We start from the raw sequence: 5444 nt of genomic DNA, 5'->3' as shown, positions 1-5444 counted from the left end.
TTTAAATTTTCAACCTTATTATTAATGTTATTTCCTAATTTTTCATTTTCATTCTCGTTTGGAAGTAAATCTTGTTTACATTCGGCTTTGGGTGGGAAGTTGCTTACTGTGTCGTTAGTAAAAGGAACCAACAGATTTAATTTATTAAATACAACATTACGGTGGGTCAAATTCACTGTGGCATCAAGATCTTGAAGCAAATCACGCCCAATTATTCCATCAAACCGCAAGTAATCACAACGTGGGAATACTTGAAGTTGACAATTTATTGGAAGTGATCTAGGAGAGAAGAATCCTAGGCTTAGACTGATTGTACCAAGCGTATTTAATGTACCGGATATAATTCCACCGACTGGTATTGTATTGAATGTTTACATTGTTTGTTGTGTATTTGGGGTCGACAGGAGATCTTGGGCTGTCGACCCTTCGAAGTTTTCCGGCTGGGATGGATTAGGAAGGGACTGAATAAAATTTGTAAAATGAGTGGTATTCTGTTGGTTTTGTTGGGGAATAGTGGTAGAATTTCCTTGAGGAGCAAAAGAGTAATTATTGGAATTGTTAGCTTGATTTGGGAATGAATTTCGGGTATCATTAAAAGTTTGATTTCTATTAAAATTCGGAAATGCTGAGGTGTTTCGCGAATTATTCGCATTGAAATTATGATTTCTTTGGTAATTTCCGTTGGACGTATTATAGGGATTAAAGGGGTGGGTCGGAAAATTCCGTTGGGGATTGAATTGTGAATTATATGATCCATTTTGAGAAGAATTTTCGAAATTATTACGGTTATTCTGGAATCCTCTTCTTTGAAATGGATTTCGAGGACCAGAATTATTAAAATGGGGATAAAATTGGTTAAAATTCTCGTTATTTGAGTGTTGGGAATTGAATTGGAAAGATTGGTTATTACGATTGTTTGCCCACGGGTTTGTCTGCTGATTATTTGAACGATTATTCTGATCCGTACCTTCTTCGTAAAAATAATTCATTATTTGACTATCAGCAAAGATTATGGCTGATTGTAAAGTTTGGAAGGTTCTTGATTTAACCATGATTTGGATGGGAAAATTGCGAATTGAATTTGCAAACGTATTAATCGCGAGTTGGACATTGGATTTTTGAATAGCTGGGGTTATAGATCCACAATGCATATTGTAAGCAAGATTTAGATTATCTAGTGCATTCTGAACCCTATTTCCGAAATCTTTTAAATTTTCCCGAGGTTTTGACCGCAAATTCTGTAATGCCGTTATCGCATCATTTAGAGAAATGTTTGGAAGAATCGCATCCTGTAAAACTTCCCTTAGTTCTTCATATTTTGTAAAATTTTGTCCCTTAATTCTTGCGAAAATTTCTGGACTTATTTTTAATGCTAAAACTCCTAAAAATTCTACATCTTTTGAATAGTCTGGTTTAGCAAAATATTGTACATATGCAATATCGCACAAGGATAGGAACAGTGATGCGGTATTTGGCTCACCAGTTAAAATGGGGATTCCTCTGAAGAACTCCTTAAATTCGAGGCTGGGTGTGGATGCAAAATTGGATCGTCCGATAAATGAATTAGGATTGGCCATTGTTGTGAGATGTTGCGTCGATTGTTGTAGTGGTTGAGGTGGTTGTTCGCTTGGACGTGGCGGCTGGGGTGCTGGTGGTGCTGGAGCTGGTCTGAGTGGTGAGTGCTGGACTGGCTGCCTTAGAGGAGAATTTTGGACTGGTCCGGATAATGAGTGATGAACTGGGAGTCGTGGGGTCTCAGGACTTTCTGTGTCAGATGCTGATGTGGCAGATGATCCAGGTGGTGTGTGGATGATGTTGAACATACGTGTGGATGTTGGGAAAAATTTAGTTGTATTTCCGAACGGACTTGGTGAAAGGGTCCAATCTTCTAACTCGGGATTTTCACTTGACAATAAATTTCTGTTGCTCGAAGATGTATCCTCTTCTGGAACTGGAATTGCTGCGATATCCCTAAGAACGGGCGTTACGCTTTCCACAAATGTGCAGCGTCTACTTGGCGTCTTTATTTCGGCTACAACTCGACGCGATCTTAAATTTAAACTCCTTCTGTCCATTAACACTTAGTTTAATCACTTAATTTATAATTTAACTTATTATTAAATCCGTTTGAATTTTATTATATTTACGTCACTTGAATTTTAATATTTTGATTGGTTGATTTAATTGATTTTAGCACTGTTTTGGATTATTAACTGATGATATATTACTTTATAACTGTTCACTTAAACTATATTTGATATTTTTCCACTACTTTTACTTCACTTTAACTTTAACTTTTAACTTTTTATGCGTGAATCGGGCGCTCCCTCCAAAAATGTAGTGTTTTTATTAATTTAATAATTTTATTTGAGCCGGATTACATGACTTTTACATTCGACTGCATATTGCCCCTTCTTCTACTGTTAACCTAACTTAAATACTCAATAGGGAAAGGTGGGAAATTGTGGAAAGAGTGGGAATGGTAAAGAGGGAAGAGGAAATATAGAATGATGAGTGGACAAATAGGAATGGGAAAATGAAGAAAAGCAAATAGGAAAGAGAAAAGGTGGAAAAATATGAAATGGAATGAAGATGTGTTGTGAAAGATTCACAACAAAATCCTCAAGAGACCCCCCCGGAGCCTCCGGCCCAGACACATTTCCCCTCATAAAGTCGCTTCTCTTCTCCTGACACGTGTAGCACCTCCAAGGCAAGTCAGAGTCCACCAGCGCGTCCACATCCCTATGCGCAAGATTCAAACACTTTCCATGGAAATAGTTTGTACATTCACTGCACTTTAACTTCAGGACATTGTTGCCCCTTGGCCCAAGCTTACAAACTCCACACAAGAACGTATTTAATCACAAAGAACAAAGAGAAAGATCGTTGAGGAGCAAAGTGTAGCACGTCCGCATCCAACGATCGATCGTGTCAAACTTCAATGTTTCGGTGTTATCTTCAAAATGTCAAACTTCATTGTTTCGGTGTTATCTTTTTTTCACTTTGATTTTTAGCAACTTTTTTATTCTTTTTAGTCTGAACAATCTTTCCCATCTTGGATTGTGTGTTACCCATTACTTCACTCTTTGAATTCTAGTGACAAACTGACAAAAGTCCTTATTTGATTTTATTGATATACGTTTCTGAAGAGTTTTTGTATTTTCCGATCATTTGTATGTGTATTTGTGCCAAATATTCGGAGAAATTCGGACATAGACTTTCCTTTTGATCGAAAATATGCATACATACAGCAATATTGCCCACACACTGATGAAAACTCTGCCTGTAGTTGCTTCTTATTGTAAATAAGTATTCTATTCCGAAAATTTTGTCTAATAAATTGTGCTAAATATTTATTTTTTTAGAAAACGGCCATATGAATCAAAAATTTCAACTGGATTATTATCTGTAGGAAGATAAATTGCAATCCAATGTTTACCAGGATGATGAGAGGGGGCCGTATTGACGATGATTATAGAAGGAAATTTAACATTATATTTGGGAAGTTTGTCTATAGGATAAACTCCACCAAAAAGTTTCCTTGTGTAACTATTGTCAAGCAATTTCTCCCTGATTTAAAGGGTATTCATGATCAAATAATTTATTGCATTATCAATACCGTCTATTTATACTTATTGCCAAATTCACCAAGTAAGGCTTTCAAAATATTGTGAAATCCCACTCATCAAGACATTTTTTCCGTGTTGCCTTCCTCCGTCTGAAGGAATCAAATTCTTGCACTCTGCATACTCATTCCCACATGGCAGCGAGCGCGAAAAGGTCTCATATTGCATTTGCATTTTTCCTCACTTGGGCAGTGCATAGAGGAAAAATATTCTGAAGAATCTCACCTAAAATTTCATTCATTGATAGCGAAAAAAACCACAACACATTTTTTTACTATCACATGTGGATAAAGTGCACAGTCATCTGCGCATTGTATAGGGAGAAAGAAATACATGAAAAAAAGTCCACCAAGCTAAATTCCGTTAATTCAAATATTCAAAATGGGCATCTAAAACCGCAATCTCAAAAAGTTCACACCACAAAAGTTCAAGATGGCCGTCTAAAGCTTACAGCTTAAAAGTCCAATATGACCTCTGAAATGGTTCACATGCAAGCAACAGTATCGTATTCCATAGCCAATGAAAGCGCTTCCCTCAGCAGTATTGTGTTCCATATCCACGGACAAGCCCCGCCCCCAAAACAGTATCTTACTCCATAACCAATGAAAGCGCTTCCCTCAACAGAATTGTGCTCCATATCCACGAACAAGCCCCGCCCCCAAAAGAGTATCGTACTCTATAAACAATGAAATGCCTCACTCAACAGTATTGTGCTCCATATCCATGAACAAGCCCCGCCCCCAAAAGAGTATTGTACTCCATAGCCAATGAAACGCTTCCCTCAACAGTATTGTACTCCATATTTAGTTAAAATTATTAACCAAAATGCAGAATGTGAGGAGGAGGGGAGGAGCGCGGAGCGGGGAACCGGCCTGCAGGTAGACCACCCACCAGATTTATCGACGTGGCGGCACAAAACAGTCTCGTGCTCCATGGAAAGCCACGCCCACAAAACAGTACTCTGCTTCATGCTTACTACTCTTATGTAATAACTTATTCCAAACAAACTCCAACAGTGAACTAAAATTAAAACTGAATGAAATCAATGAATATTTCGCAGAAGTTGGTGTCTCCCTAATCGTGGGGAGAAAATTTGCCGTTCAGCCTCAGTGGAAATTTTCGGAGGGAAGCTCCGTCCGGATGCGGCAACACAATCTGTGGAGTTTTCAACCCTAAGATCAAAAAACTCACTCTTCTACCAGAGCTTTCGACACGCTCCGTGTCTTCCTCAGTGGCTGGGGAAGAAGATTTTATTTAGAAATCACTTCATTGTTTTTAACAGTTTTTAACAGTGTATTAAATTTGAACTCACTCGAGTGATGTCAAAGATCACTGGGTTTCGTTATTTGGGGGATCGTGTAACCTTGACGGGAGGGTTCCAGGGTGCTCTGGATTGGAAAATTGTCCTACATTAATTACAGGGTGGACAAAATTTTACAATTTTACAATTTACCACACAAAGACCTCGGAGACACAGCACCAGACACTCTTCAATCATCAGGAGACAACTGAACTTTTTGGGGAACAATGGACCAGTTTCTTCATGACTGTTTTCATTGTTGAATCTTAATGGTCTAAAAACGATCCATCGTGATTTTCTTGGAGGAGCCCCGCATAGATGGCGCTCAATCCATCAACGTCTGATCGTTTGTTTACCACCCTATTTATGTTTGCTTTAATGTGGATCATTTCCAGCATAAGTCTCTTTCCATAATTTCTATGTGTGTCCAGGATCCTAGTTTCCTCGAATTTGAAGATGTGTCCTGTTTCACTGGTGTGGGCGCAAAGTGACGATATATTGGGATTTTTTATGGGTAA

General features: G+C 38.2%; 1 long non-coding RNA gene across 1 annotated transcript; it reads right to left on the bottom strand.

The window, feature by feature from the left end:
• Positions 1-4722: 4722 nt before the first annotated feature.
• On the bottom strand, positions 4723-5145 carry LOC129808484 (uncharacterized). Its single transcript, XR_008752408.1, has 3 exons — positions 5080-5145; positions 4939-5014; positions 4723-4861 (listed from the first exon to the last, which is right to left on the bottom strand). It is a non-coding gene; the product is annotated as an uncharacterized LOC129808484 (long non-coding RNA).
• Between the last annotated feature and the right edge of the window lie 299 nt (positions 5146-5444).

The sequence above is a fragment of the Phlebotomus papatasi genome, chromosome 4 (assembly GCF_024763615.1).
Source record: "Phlebotomus papatasi isolate M1 chromosome 4, Ppap_2.1, whole genome shotgun sequence".
NCBI lineage: Eukaryota > Metazoa > Arthropoda > Insecta > Diptera > Psychodidae > Phlebotomus > Phlebotomus papatasi.
Note: the sequence above shows the minus strand (reverse complement) of the source record. Positions and strands in the feature narration are given on the sequence as shown.